At 44.9% G+C, this 15,032-nt stretch overlaps 1 long non-coding RNA gene across 1 annotated transcript; it reads left to right on the top strand.

Moving 5' to 3' along the window:
• Positions 1 to 2,147: 2,147 nt before the first annotated feature.
• Positions 2,148 to 14,828, top strand: LOC142015322 (uncharacterized). The gene is made up of 3 exons (XR_012646124.1): positions 2,148 to 2,287; positions 11,985 to 12,124; positions 14,305 to 14,828. It is a non-coding gene; the product is annotated as an uncharacterized LOC142015322 (long non-coding RNA).
• The last annotated feature ends 204 nt before the right edge of the window (positions 14,829 to 15,032 follow it).

The raw sequence follows: 15,032 nt of genomic DNA, 5'->3' as shown, positions 1-15,032 counted from the left end.
GGGGTGTGGACTACCAGCTGAGTGCAGCTCCTCTTCTTTACAAAATAAAAAAAGCACTGCAGAGGCATATTTTGGTAAACAAATAAAGCTTTCTACAAGTCACACACATGGACAAATGTCTATTTCATAAGCTTCTTTTACTGTCGCATAGACCTTTCCACTGGTCCATTTGTATGGGGATAATTTGGACTCGATGTTTTTGTGATGCAACCAGCAAATTGCCTAAAATCTGCACTGGATAATTGCATCCTCTTATCGCTAAAGTCTTCGCCTGGAATTCCATGTCTAGAGATGATGCCCTTCATGCTGCTATCACTGAGTTACTGTTAGTACTGCACAGCATGCAAATTTCTGGGTGCAGAGAAGAATTCTCTAGGACTGTTGAATAAGCCGTTGATTGCTGGGTAAACAAGTCAGTGCCATCCTCCTCATAAGGGTTGGAACTAGATGAGGACTCAGTGACTCTGCCTGTTGGCACAGCAAGTATTTCAAGCATGACAAGCAATTTCCTACTACATTCTTCTTCTCTTGGCGGTCACACAATAACAAGCAAGACATCTTCATGTCACCTGCCTATTTGTGAGTCCATTGACTCATGACATTAGTCGTGCTGTGATTGATCTGTGGCCAAGACAGCATCTCTCATGTTCGTTGTTTACACTTCTCAGTTCCTGAATGACCCTTCGAGAATAACAAGAAGTCTTGTGGCACCTTATAAACTAACAGATGTTTTGGAGCATAAGCTTTCGTGGGCAAAGACCTGCTTCATCAGATGCATGAGTTTCTGAGTGGGGAAGGGTTTCAGAGGGGTATTTAAAGAGTGCGGTCCCAGTAAAGGGGGAGGGCCAGAGCTGGACAAGGTCTATGCAGCAAGGTGGAAATGGCCCAATATCAACAGTACTTATCAAAAGAGCAAAAAACAAGTCAGATCAGACAGGGGGATGTGAGACTTTGTCAGCGTCTAATGGGGAGACATTAGCACCCAGAGCAGAGAAACTGTCCTTGTAAGCGGCGAGCCACTCCCAGTCTCTGTTTAATCCAGGGGTAATGGAGTCAAATTTGCAAATAAATTACAGCTCAGAGATTTCTCTCTCCATCTGATTTTTGAAATTTTTTTGTTTCAGGGACCCCACTCTTTAGATACCCCCCTGAAACCCCCACCACCGCCTCATGCATCTGATGAAGAGGGTCTTTGCCCACAAAAGCTTATGCTCCAAAACATCTGTTAGTCTATAAGGTGCCATGAGACTTCTTGTTTTTCTCAAAGCTACAGACTAACACGGCTACCTCTCTGATGAATGACCCTTGTGGATCTTCTGCAGCATTTCTTTTTGCAGCCTCATTGGAATTACAATCTTACTGCCCTGGAGGGGAAAAAATCACAGTAAGGTCATATCTTAGTTCCAGTGGATTGCTTATACTTGGACAGAAATGGCTTATTCCTTCTGTCCCTTTAAGTGATCACTTCTTTGAGGATTCTCAATGATTCATCTTTCTCTGTTTCCTCAGTTGTTTATTGCCATTTCCTGTTAGCTATGGGAACTGACTTTACAATCAAGCCTACAAGGCCTTTTATTGGATAGTTCAGTGGTTAAAGCATTGGCCTTGTTGCAAATTCAGTCTCTGAAGGGGCCTTCCAAGGGTCTGGGGAAGGTTAGATTTAAAAAAAAACTACCAGGGATAGTTTGGCTATAGGTCTATAGGCCCTTCTGTGAGTGCAGGACACTGGATTCGATGACCTCTCAAGGACCCTTCCAACTCCATGAGATGTGCGTGTGTGTGTGTGTGTTTCTAAAGTGTTCTCTGGTTTCATTCCTTTTGGCATGCAATGATTCCCAAATTTAGTCAGTACTTCAAGCTTTCATCTTCTTCGAACTTACAGTTGTAAATATCCAACGCTTCTTCCTCAACTCCATGCAACAAAGATTGATGTTTTCACTTTATTATGTTTTTCCCCTCTGTCCCTCTGACTTCTAAATACCATTCAGGTCACTATCTGAATGCTTTCCAGTTTTCTGCAACATTGCCTGACAATTTCAGACTGGACGGAGGTTGCAACACATCCATTTTTGGCTTTTCTCCCTGCTTCTTAGGGCTTATTTACACTACACGGTGGATCAAAGTTGCAGTGATTGATCCACCGGCAGTTGATTTATTGTGTCAACTTACGATAAATCAATTGCCAAGCACTCCCCTGTTAATGCCAGTTCTGCACCAGGATGAGAAAAGTAGCTGGAGCCAATGTGAGAGTAGCCCCTGCTGACCTTACCCAATGCAAGACACTGAGGTAAGTACATCAACTTCACCTATGCTATTCGCATAATTGAAATTGTGCACGTTACACTGATGTTGCGTGTGTGTATGCATGGCCTTAAGCTCATTAACCTAAAAGCATGCTGATCCAATACATGCAAAAGCCTTTGTGCTTGATGCTTAGAGTTGCCAGATGTCCCACAGTGTGCAGGACACTTTCAAATTTCCGTGACAAGTCTTGCATCCCTCATTTATGCAAAAATGTCCCACTAGGTGCTACAGGACTAGTTTTTTTGTTTGTGCTGATTTTATGGCAGTGTAATAGATGGATTGAGACTGCAATGCATGTGTTAGTTATTAGGTAGTTGTGAGCTGTTTTTATATAGAAGAGTGAATTTGTTTTTCTTTAAAAGGAAAGACGTAGGAGAGATGCTTCGAGAAGATTGTAACTTAGAGATGATCTCTCATACAAATCACTTTTAGAGTTCGGAAATGTGGGTTGGAAACACTACGTAGCTGTAGTTCACCAGAAACAACAAGAAGTCCTGTGGCACCTTGAGGACTAACAGGTATTTTGGAGCATAAGCTTTCATGGGCAAAGACTCACTTCATCTGATGAATGCCCATGAAAGCTTATGCTCCAAAATATCTGTTAGTCTCTAAGGTGCCACAGAACCTCTTGTTGTTTTTGCAGATACAGACTACCATGGCTACCCCTCCGATCATTCACCAGAATTGCTCTGCAGTTCATTTTATTATTTTCACCAGTTTGTTATTTAATGAACTCCAGGATCATTACATGCAATGGCAAAGTGACTTGTCTGGTGTCATAGAGGAAGTCTGTGACAGATTAGGAAATTGAACCCAAAGCTCCTAGAGTGCTTGGCTAGGTCCCTAGTCACTCACCTAGTCTTCCTTCAGATGGCAATGACAACCATTTTAGACAGCTGGAACCTGACTATCAGAGGCTTATTTTAAAGAATGTGCTTTCTGTTCCATCATTTCATCATGGCTGTGAGAAAGCAGCAACACTGACGTTTGTCAACACCACATTTATTATTGTTGCTCTTACTCTTCTGGAGTTTTGCATGCAGGACACTTCCCAGCTGCTTCTAATCTTCTGTATTGTTTGATTCACCAGTTATGCTCGTAAGCATGCCTGCATGCGGTGTTCACACAGGCATCATAATCAATCCACAATTCGCTGATGTATCATGAAAAGTCCCCGCTGTCTCACGCTCCTAGATCTGAAATACAATTACCCAGAGTGCTGATCAGGATATACTGTAACTCACAGAACAAATCAAAGCTCTGCCTCTTAGAAAGCTTTGATGTTTACTCTTAAAGCACCATTGCTCATTTGTTAAGGGCACGAATCTGTTTGAACAATAAACGAATGTTCTTTAGAGTGCAATGTTACACTGATCCACCGCAAACAGAATCCTGTAACAGAGCAAACTCAATTAATGTGGTATAGAAAGCAGTAGTCTGCATAGCAATGTGCTGGAACTGGTGACCTAGTTCTGTGGTTCTCCTGTGGGTGTACACAGAGAGCTTCCAGTGGGTGCATCAACTCATCTAGCTATTTGCCCCATTTTACAGCAGACTACATAAAAAGCACTCGTGACTTCAGTACAAAGTAAAATTTCACAGACAATGACTTGTTCGTACTATTTTCTTTACTATGCACAGAAAACTAAGTACAATATTTCTGTTCCAACTGATGTACAGGTTGCACCTCCCTTGTCTGGCACCCTCATGCCAAACGAGGGAATTTGCTGCAGGAAGGGAGGTCCTCAGCCTTGCCCCCCTTAGTCCCCTCACCCATGGCTGGTCTCTGACCCCACTGGCCCTTCCGAGGCTGGCTCCACCCCCGGCTGGCAGCCAGTGTCTGCTCCCTGCATTGGGCCATCAGCCCCTCTGTCACTGGGCTCCCACCAGACCCGGCTCCCAACTGCTGGCCTTTTTCCTTGCAACCTCTCTTCTGGGAGTCTCTGATCCAGCAATATCTGGCTAGACACCTAATGAGAGAATTCCGGTTTTGAGAGGTGCAACCTGCACTTGATAAATTCTATCATGAAAGTGAGCAAGAAAGCAATTTGTCAGGAATGGTGAGCTGCCACACGTCTCCTGGTGTTATATCTGACTTTGCAAGCAAGTAGTTTCTAAGTGAGGTGAAACTTGGGATACACAAGACAGTTCAGACACCTGAAAGGGGTACAGCTGCCCAGAAAGGTTGAGAACGACTGACCTCATTTATCTTTTTCACCCCCTAGTAACCAGGACTGTGAAGGAAGGTCCTGATCCTGTGAACAATTAAGCACATACACGACTTTAATCAAGGGAACAGTCCTTTTGTAATCAGGGACCTGAAGTCCACAGGGCCAGGATATCATCCATTGAGTATATTTTATAATGATTTTTGTTCCATTTAAATTACCGAAGATGCTTCAACCATTTCCCTTTGGAGATGATTCTGTGGCTTTGTAGTTCTGTTAGGCTATGTTTAGACTATAGCTGCTATTTCAGGATACAAATGTTTTGAGTGCGATAGTCCGTTTCTGCTACCCCTTGTCATGAGAGGGGTAGAGGAAATCTTAAAATAGCCACTTATTTCAGATTTGGTGCTGTTTGGATGGCACCAACTTCAAAATAAGTTAACTCAAATTATGTATTATCGTTTATAATGATTTATAAATTATTTCGAGTTAGGGGACAGTCTAGATCAGTGCTTCCCAAAGTTTCCGGCATCACGCCCCCCTTTTGATTTTTGAGAAACCCTCATGCCCCCTCACCTCTTCTTTACCACCCTCCAACCCCCCTTTAACAAAAAATTTAATTCATAACTTAAAATAAACACAAAAACTTGACATAACGTTGTTATTTAAAATTAAAAATGAGCACAAATAGTTTTTCTTGGCCCTATGCAGGTGCCTGCTTCAGCCCCAGCTGGCCAGCTGCCTGAGCACTGTGCCAGCAGCCAGAGCTGCCTACACCAGCTGCCCACCCGCCTGAGACCTGCACTGCCACAGCTGTAGCCGCCCGCCCAAGCTCCATACTGCCAGGGCCAGTTGCCCTCCCGCCAGCCTGAGCCGCCCAAGCCCATTGCTGCTGGGCTGGGGCCAGCCACCTGAGCCACACGCTGCTGGGGCCAGCTGCTTGCCCACCAGCCGCCCCAGCCGCCCACCAAAGCCCCACACTGCCAGGGCCAGCTGCCCACACACAAGCCCAAGCCGCTCAAACCCCATGCAGCTGAGCCAGGTCACCCGTTTAGAATGACGGGGCCTGACAGCCAGACGCAAAGGCCAACTCTTTCTTGGGGCGGGGGGGGGGAGGAAGGATGGGGGAGGGGCTAGGTCACCTTGCTCCCCCCTGGAATTTCTTCACACCCCACCCCCCAGTTTGAGAAACCATGGTCTAGATGTAGCCTTAGTTATTAATATGGATTTATTCACTGAAATATTGGAAATTGTACAATAGAAGCTGATTTCAAGCTTGCCTGAGCTAGAGGACCAATGTCTACCTAAATATTTGAATTGGTGTTTTAATTTTTACCCTTTTCTAGCAAATGCTGACATTATCCTCCTTTGTTCAAGCACCTTCTGGTTCCTAGGGAAAAAAATTATGACCCAAATGGTGCTTGGACTGTAAGTCGCTATTGAATTATTTTTAAACATGTCATTTGGCACGTCAGGAGGATGTTCACTCTGCAGCCTCTGTAATTCTCCCAGACGCAGCAACATCCAAAGACCATTGGAAGGAAGAGATATTAGTTATCAGCTCTCTCACAACTGCTGTTGTAATTATGTCTCTCCAGTGCTTATCCAGCACAACCACCAGCTCTTTCCAAACACCTCTGCAACTATTACTCAGAGTCAGAGTCATGGCTCCTGCGGATGTTCTTCCTAGGGCTGTATTTACTGTCTGAGAAATGTGTAAATGCAAGATGAGTTGAGTTTCATGGAGATTATCAGCCTAGTCCAACTGTCTGGCTGTTTTATCGTACACTGGGGAACAGAGCAGTGATCCTTTAGCTTTGGCCAGAGGCAGACATGCTTGGAGAGTCAGCCCCACCGGATGTTCCAGCCTGTGATTTATAGATCTTTGCAGAGAATTATGGTTTGCACTGATGAGTGAGGGCAGCTACAGTAAAACCACTAACTCCACAATGAAAGGGCTTCTATACGCTTAATCACGGTGGCAGCTTTGGCTGCCAATTTTGCACAATTCGCTTTCAAGCACGAGAGAGGCACCAACTGGTTTAAGACGATTTCTGAATGATGAATGGGAACTTGAAAGGTTTCCAGTACAACATAATTATATGGCATCAATGTGCAATGCACAATGGTCTATATGTATCTCGGTGGGGACCCGTGGGCATCATGCCAATTAAATTCCATTGGGAGCAAGGCAGCCTGAAAGGCAAATAGATTCCATATTCATCTGAATTGCTAGTGTATGGAATTGGGCAACAGAGATTTGGGGTCTCATTCACCACTGGCATAAGACAGCTGACTTGTATGGACTTCAGGGAATAAGGCTCATTTTCTTTTTCCCGTCATTGGTTCATTGTATTTGGCCACTGCTCATGTATGCACGCCTTAGATTTTCACTTGCCTCTAGGTGACCAACAAGCTTCCAACAGCTTTGTATGAAGATAGCATAAATCAATTAAAAAATGAAAATCAGCCTTCAGTTTGGAGCAAGATCAGAAAGCACAGCTGCTGAGCAAGGGAAGATTTCAACCCATCAGTTCAGTAGCTTAGTTTTTTTCCCCTCCAACATCTGTCAATCTCATTCAAGCTACTAATTCACTGTAAACCCCAGAATGATCTCTTTGCCCCTAGACTGCTCTGGCACCTCCACAAAGCACTGAATCGAAACTCTTTTTAGTAATAAAGTCAGCAATAATAGAGTTCAAAAGAATTTACATAATTTTAGGCAGTGTTTGAACATCTCAAATATTTGGGGGATGTTTGGATTTGGCCTTTATAAATATTAGCCAACCTGACTCCATATTTAAAGGCACGTTATACATACACTCAATGAGAAATTGCACTGTCTCTGATTTTGGGTTGGATTTCAAACATTTCCCAAAGCTCAATGACACGGGGAGCCACGATTTTCATTTGGGTTCATCTTTAATTTATCACAAGATTTATATCTGCTCTGTGCCACAGCTGTGCATTTAGGCCTACTGTAACATCAATCGGGTAGAATTCGCCTCACCACAAGGGAAGCAGACAATTGTTATTAAAAATAGCAATAATCTCCCCTTGCCTATGGATGAGGAATAACAGGTAGCACTTTATTATTGCGGTGTCTCTCTCTAGTCTTTTACTTACAGGTTTTATTTCCTCTTTCAATTTGTCTCACCGTTTCGTAAAGTCCTACATTGGCTACAAAATTGATTCAGGAAAAAACACTAACAGCCAAACCCCCTTTAAGATGGTGGGATGCCTGAGCAAATGAAAGGAAAGAAAAAGACGGTGGCAGTCAGCAAAGATTCTTTTTTGAGCACTAACATTTATAACACCCAAGTCAAATGAGTTACAGTAGAAATCAAGTCAGGGTTAGGTGCCAGTGACAAGGATGTGGGCAGTCATCCCAAGTGACTAGAGCAGGAATCAGTGGCTAGGAATGAAAGTCAGTGGCCAGAGGCCTGAGCCAAGAATCAGAGCTGTTCAGAAATCAGAGCTGAGGATCAGATCATATTACCTGGAATGAGACAAGGCTGAAGCAATCACAGAATCATAGAATCATGGGGCTGGAAGGGACCTCAGGAGGTCATCTAGTCCAGCCCCCTGCTTCAAGCAGGATCAACCCCAACGAAGTCATCCCGGACAGGACTTCGTCAAGCCGGGACTTAAAAACCTCTAGGGATGGAGAATCCACCACCTCTCTAGGCAACACATTCCAATGCTTCACCACCCGCCTGGTGAAGTAGTTTTTCCTAATATCCAACCTACACCTCTCCTGTAACTTCAGACCATTGCTCTTCGTTCTGCTGTCACCAGTTAGAACAATATCTCTCCATGCTCTTTAGAGCTCCCCTTCAGGAAGTTGAAGGCTTCTATTAAATCACCCCTCAGTCTTCTCTTCTGTAAAATAAATAAGCCCAAAGCCCAAAGTGAGGCTAGGAACAAGACAGGAGCTATCGCAGTTGTGGCCAAACGCATTGAGCAGTCCCAGAAGTACCGCTGAATGTACCAGCAGGTCTGCAGACGCTGCCCACAACCAGGCTGTGCAGCCAATCAAGCAGCCTAGTCGAGGCAAGTTGCACTCATTAGGTTGCCTAGGGAGTGCTGTGTAGGTCCTGATTCCTGACAGGGGTGCAGCACTGAGCTGCTCCAGAAGTGCCGGTCTTGTGGTGGACAGACTCATGGCCCGGTTCTCCCTGCCCACTCCCAGTGGGAAGGATTGGGTACAGATGTCCTGCTCTCACTTGTTCCCCAGGCAGGGGTACAATGAGGAGGGAGATAATCCAGCGGTTAGTGTGTTAGCCTAAGATATGGGAGACATAAGTGCAATTCTGGTCTCTGCCACGGGCTTCCCCCACATGACTTGGGTACATCACTTAGCCTCCATCTGCAAAACAGCAACGCTAGATCTTCGTTACCTCACAGGGGGCCTAAGAGATGAAATATATTAAACCAGTAAAGTGCTCAGATGCTGCTGTAATGTGGGCCATACTAGAGAGAAACCAGCTAAGGTGGAGTTTATGGAGACAGCCTGAAAATGTGTGGCCCTAACAGAGAGGAGGGGAAATTACTTCCTCTTTGTGCTCAAAGTACGTCCACAATAGGGACAATCTGACCTTTGGGACATATTACAAATGCCCCAAACAAAAAAGCAGTCCAGTAGCACTTTAAAGACTAGCAAAATAGTTTGTTAGGTGAGCTTTTGTGGGACAGACCCACTTCTTCAGACCATAGCCAGATGTTCTGGTCTGGCTATGGTCTGTAGAAGTGGGTCTGTCCCACGAAAGCTCACCTAATAAATTATTCTGTTAGTCTTTAAAGTGCTACTTGACTGCTTTTTTGTTTTGATAGTATATAGACTAGCACGGCTTTCTCTCTGTTACAAATTCCCAGTTTGGGATTCAGCCCAGTTGTGTAACTGGGATGTGAGCCCCAAAGTAGGTTAAACTGTGCCTCTGGCTCTTACCCTGACAGGAAAGATGGAAGCTGAGTTGGCATTAATCCCTTTTTTACTGGGTACCAGTTAGTATCCATGCACCTTCTTTCGAATATTGTGAGCCAGCACCATGTCCTGCTTGCCCTCATGGCACAGTAGTCCTTCTGGTGTCATTAAGACTGTTTGCTGAGGACAAGAGCCTGGAGGTAGTAATTGAACTTACTGCTCCTGAAGGATTCTTTTCACAATGTGGTTACTGGCCTATCTTCTTCCCACATTTTGTTTAAAATAATCTCCACAAGGCACTTGTTTTCCAGACCCAGTCAGAACCCCACCCCTGAGACCCTGGCTGGAATCAGTCTGGCCCCAGTGGGTTAGTTTGTCTCTCAGTACAATGGAAATAAGGGGACACTGAATTTAAAGCAACTTTAAAAAAATAATTCAAACATTCACTCTGAGTAGTGCACAAGGCAAGGGCCTTTTTAGTTTCTCCCTGTGTGGGACCAGGAGCATGGACTACCACCATCCATCCTTTTATGTGACTGCACAAGAACCAATCAGTGCTTCCCAAGTGAGAGCCATACTGGGAAGAGAAGTTAATTCACATCCTTTTAGCATCTCTTTGATGGCTGGCCAAAGAACTGTTAGCTATCCCATGGCACTTTTCCAAGAAGAGGTGATCTGTAGCCCTCATCTTCTGGCCAACATTCTTCCTCTCAGTTAAAAAGCTTCTTGTGTCCAAGGCTATGAACTGCCACTGAGGCGATAATGACTCCCTCCTTTGCTTTATATAGCTACTCTGGGCCTAGTGTTTAACTCATGGCTTTGTGAGCTGCTCAAATCATGGAGGTCTGAGTTCAATTTCTAGCTCTGCCACAGACTTCCCTGTATGACACAGGACTGGTTACTTAATCTCTCTTTGCCTGACATCCACCTTATACAATGGAAATGCTGATACTTCATTTCCCCCGCTCTTGTCTGTCTATTTATAGTGTACTTTGTACAGGGACCATCTCTGTGTACTCCTTGTTGTTCTTGCACATAGCACACAATGTGCCCCAGCTCTTAAGGGCTACTGGAGCTACTGTAATCTCAATAATATCACAAGTGTGCAAAGAAATTTGAGTTTCATTGTCCCTATGATGTTTGTATTGAGTGAAGTAACATAAGACACTCTTGATCTATCCTGGCGGCTCACAAATGTCGTTGCACTGCAGCCCCGTTCTGATAACAAAAATTACTACACAACCCCAGGAGGGGTACAAAAGCCTGAGCCCTCCAGCCCTTATGTGCAAGGGGCAAAGCCATGGAATGCCAGGGCCAGTCCCCCAAACCCTGAAAGTCCCACAAGCCTTCTGGCTGCCCGAGCCCCATGAGGTGCCCACCCAAGCCCCTCCCCTCCCTCAAAGCCGGGCACCACCAGCCCCCCCACTCTTAGCCCACCCCCATCCCCCTCACCTGATCCAGGCACCTCCAGGCCCCCATCTAACCCCATCCTCCTCCTCCAACCCACACTCACTCACCTTTGCAGGAGGCAGCTGGCTCCACATGGGCCTTCACTGGCTGCCTGCTTTTCACAGCAGCTGCGCGGGGCTGCCTACGTAAAACGGCAGGGTCTAAGAGATGTAAGCAAAGGCTGGCTCTTGCCTTGGGTCAGGGGAATGACAGGGGGTTGGATTGCCTCATTCCCCCCCCCCCCGGAATTTCGTCACGCCCCCCAGGTTGGGAAACCAGGCTGTAGAGGGGAACTCATTCTTGCTCTCTGTAAGTGGTCTAAGTGCCCCGAAACGGGACAGTGGACCAGACCCAGTAGGTGTGTGGGCTACAGTTACCCAGCGTTTCAAAGGGGCGTGGAGCTCTTGATGCCGCCACTGCTGAGCTCCGGGCTTCTTGAAAACGCCACAACAGTGTTGCTCCGCATGGCTCTGAGGGAGACGGAAGGGCCCGGTGCCACGGTCTTCGCAGCGACAAGGTCTGACTGCCCGAGGCCCTGCCCCTTCTGGGGGAGCAGAGCCTCCCACCTTGCCCCAGGGCCCACGGTGGCTGTCAGTCCTGCTGCCTGCTTAGCAATTGTCCCTTCAGGGCAAGAATGAGGCACAGCAGCGAAGCAAGGTGGGGAAAACAATTGCTCGTGGTGAGCCTCTCCTTGTCCTGAGAGATGCAGAGAGACCTTCAGGCACCAGTGCTATCTGCACCTCCTAGCAACACCAGCTCCATGCTGAGTAGCACTTTACTCCTGCTATGTCTACACTGTAACAAGTATCAGGCACCCCACAGCCAAGGGAAGTTCCCTCGCATTGTGAACAAGGGTAAGTATCTGCATCCCTTGTTTTAGCGAGTCCTCATAAGTAAAGTGCTTGTTAAACAAGGGATGAGTGTATCTTCAAAAACAACAAGAAATCCTGTGGCACCTTATAGACTCATATTTTGTGGAGCATAAGCTTTCGTGGGCAAAGACCCGCTTCGTCTCATGCATCTGTGCCACAGGACTTCCTGTTGTTTATGTCTACACAGCATGGTTTTTCAATGACACTTTTTTATTTTTGATGTCCCAAATTCACAATAAGTAAAGTCAAAACATGTTGTTCACACAGGCACAACATCGCGAAACGGAGCATTCACATTTACGGCCACAGTTCTCAGCCACAGCATTGCAAAGGAAGACTTCACAGGAGCTGGTGATGGCTGTGCTTTGTTCACAACGCATTCAATTTCGGCGTTGAAAAGGAGGCAGGTAGATGAAATTTGTTTGCAGAGCTGAAGTTATTATGGATGTTTCATGCATGGAAATGTGAACACGCCATGATTTTTTCCCCCTCTGCGTATAGTTCTGCTGACGTGAATGGAACTTCTCTTGGAGTAAAATACCACTCAACATAAGTTCAGAGTAGCAGAATCTGGCCTTAGTTTTAAACACAAAATATAGAGTCAAACGCCAAAGACCTGTCATGCCTCAAAGGGCTCTCCACAAAGATAGAGTCTCTCTACAGAGTTAAAACAGATGCTGTTCTGGAAAGTCAGCCAACAATGGCTGTGTATTTTTCTACCTCTGCCAGGAAGCAGCTAAAAAAAGCTCCCCACATTCAAGAGTCTAAGAAAACATTTTGCAAGGAAAAATAAATTGCTATTGGCATGTGCATATCTGTGGAGGGCAAACAAGAAGGCAGAGGAGGTGACTCCTAGAGTATTAACATTAATGTCATTTTCATGTGAACTAGCAGCTCTTTTACACACACACACACACACTCCCCCACCCTCCCCTGCTGGCTTTTGGGCCATATGCAATCAATATAACATTTGGAAAACAAAGCACTCATTATATGAAAAATTACATTGTATTTTATTATCTGTAATTACATGCCCAGCTCTGCCTTGCTAAGCATCCATCTGAAGCATAATGATTCTGCATTTAAAGCCATTAGCTGTTCTTCACCATGTCTGACAATAGTCACCTCTTTTTGTTTTGCAAACAATGAGTTCATACACTGAAGAGCAAAAACTTAGGTCAAATTCTGCTCTCAGCTGCACCTGCGTAAATACAGACTAATGCCAGGTAAGTCAATGGTGTGAATCAGGATGTATATACTGTAGTTTGGCTGAGCTGAATTTGGCCCTTTAACATTTGGTTCCTTAAAAGCAACCCACAAAAGTGAGTTTTTGCCCTTTCTATTGTTCATACAATTTGGGTGGCAAGAAAGCTAATTTTCAAAAACCCAGTGATGTCAGAAATACCACATTCTCCTTGGCTGCAAGACTGTACATATTGATGGCTTTGTTAGCTCTTCAGCGATTTGAGTACTGCAGCTTTAACTAAGAGGTTTTCCCCCCCAAGTTCTTGATGTTAACAGGCACCATGTCTGAATAAAAACAGTTGCTCCTTTCTCATGTAAAAAAGCTACTAGCGCTCCAGTTGTCCATGGAATCTTCCAGGCACCGCTTTGTTTGTTTGAATTTTTTTTAATATATATAAATAAACCTATAATGTAAAAAAGAAGCAGGAAAAAAATAAAAAGATGGGGAGAGCTAGGCCCTGATCTGGTATAAATACCCATAGGTCCATTAAAAATCAATAGATATATGATGGCTTTCCCCCGCGGAGCCACACCCCACACATTTTTGGTTTTTAGAAAAATGTTTTAGGCCTTCTATATATACCCTAAAGAGACAAAAAGAAAACAAGATAAACTTATCCTCTTTCTTTGCAAGTCTCCTTTAAGAAATGTTTTCAGTGCGCCAAAGGTGCTTGGGGTCTCCTGTCGGATATAATTTTCAAGTGCACTCCACTCTAGAGGTCTGATTTATTAATGAAACACGCCCATTTAATGCAACCAGAGCAAGACCATAAAGGAACAGATTCCCAGAGTGTTTTGGAGTGAGGAATCTTCTGCATTTTATATGTAGATTAATCATCTCGCTTTGTTTTAGTGATGTATTTCGAAGGTTTGTCTCCAGAATGCATATGGTTATCAAAGCAACTTTTGATATAGGTGAGATTTATTCCAAGAATAAGATTGCTCTTGAGTTAAGATGGTCTGCAGACACTTTGGGCCACCCACTGACAAAAGATATGCAGTGTGTTCCAAAACCTTAGCAACTCAACTCAGCACACTAGTCATCTTCATAAATTCTGGGAGCATGGTCTTCAACAGAAATGTCCAGAATGCATATGGTGTCACTGCTCATTCTGCCCAAAGACTTTGAAAGGTAGATCAGGCCGAGCTGGCAGATGGCCAGGTTTCAAACAGTCTAATCTTCAACTCAACACACTAGACATTTGCAGAATGTGCGAAAGTATTTGGCATTTCACATGCACAGAGTTCCCTAGAGCCCTGAATGCTTTGTCACTTTGCAACCTATCTATGGCCTTCTGAAATAAATACATTGCCTTCCCTTTCTTTTCTTGTGTTCAACCAGTGCATTTTCAGCTAGCTATCCAGAATCCAGTGCAATCTCTTATCACCTACTGTCATGTAACACGCTGGCAAGCAGCCTGCAGACCTCAGAGAGCAAGAGTGGAAAATGCCACACCTTCTGTACCCAGCCTGGCACAGCCTTGAACTCTGCAGGCATAAATACCAGATAGCTGTAACAGCCCTGACACCTGCACTTGAGCTGGGAACCTAGGGAACCAGTAAAAAGTGTAATCATGCACACCCAACTAAGGTATAAAATCACTGTGCGATCCCGCCCCGGTGAGTCTCACCAAGGACTTTTAGCCATACAGATGCCTTGGATTTCCCCAGCTGGAGCCACGTCTGCCATGGCCTTGGTGTAAAGCATTCTGGGATCAGGACTCCCCATGGCCAAAATGAATGTAAGGATTCCAAAGAGTTTCTTATTCCATTAAAAGCATTGTCCTGTAGTGTTTTTTGCTTGCTAATGTGTAGCATGTGAAATGTGGTATACCAGTAGAGTAGTAAACTTAATAAAGTACATTATCCCCAGTTGGCTCTGTGTTGAAGTGAATCCCATAATCCTGTCCATCCTTGGCCTTGTGAGTTGACAGCTATCATATTGCCTACTGTCATGCCTGTGAAGGTAAACGCAGGGAGAGTGGGGTCTCTGTTGGCAAGCAGCCAGGTGAGCCAATGGGAAAAAGGAGGGATTGTTTGAATCAAAGCAGTTACCTGCTGAGGAGGTCT

This window comes from Carettochelys insculpta, chromosome 6 (assembly GCF_033958435.1).
Source record: "Carettochelys insculpta isolate YL-2023 chromosome 6, ASM3395843v1, whole genome shotgun sequence".
Taxonomy (NCBI): Eukaryota; Metazoa; Chordata; order Testudines; family Carettochelyidae; genus Carettochelys; species Carettochelys insculpta.
Note: the sequence above shows the minus strand (reverse complement) of the source record. Positions and strands in the feature narration are given on the sequence as shown.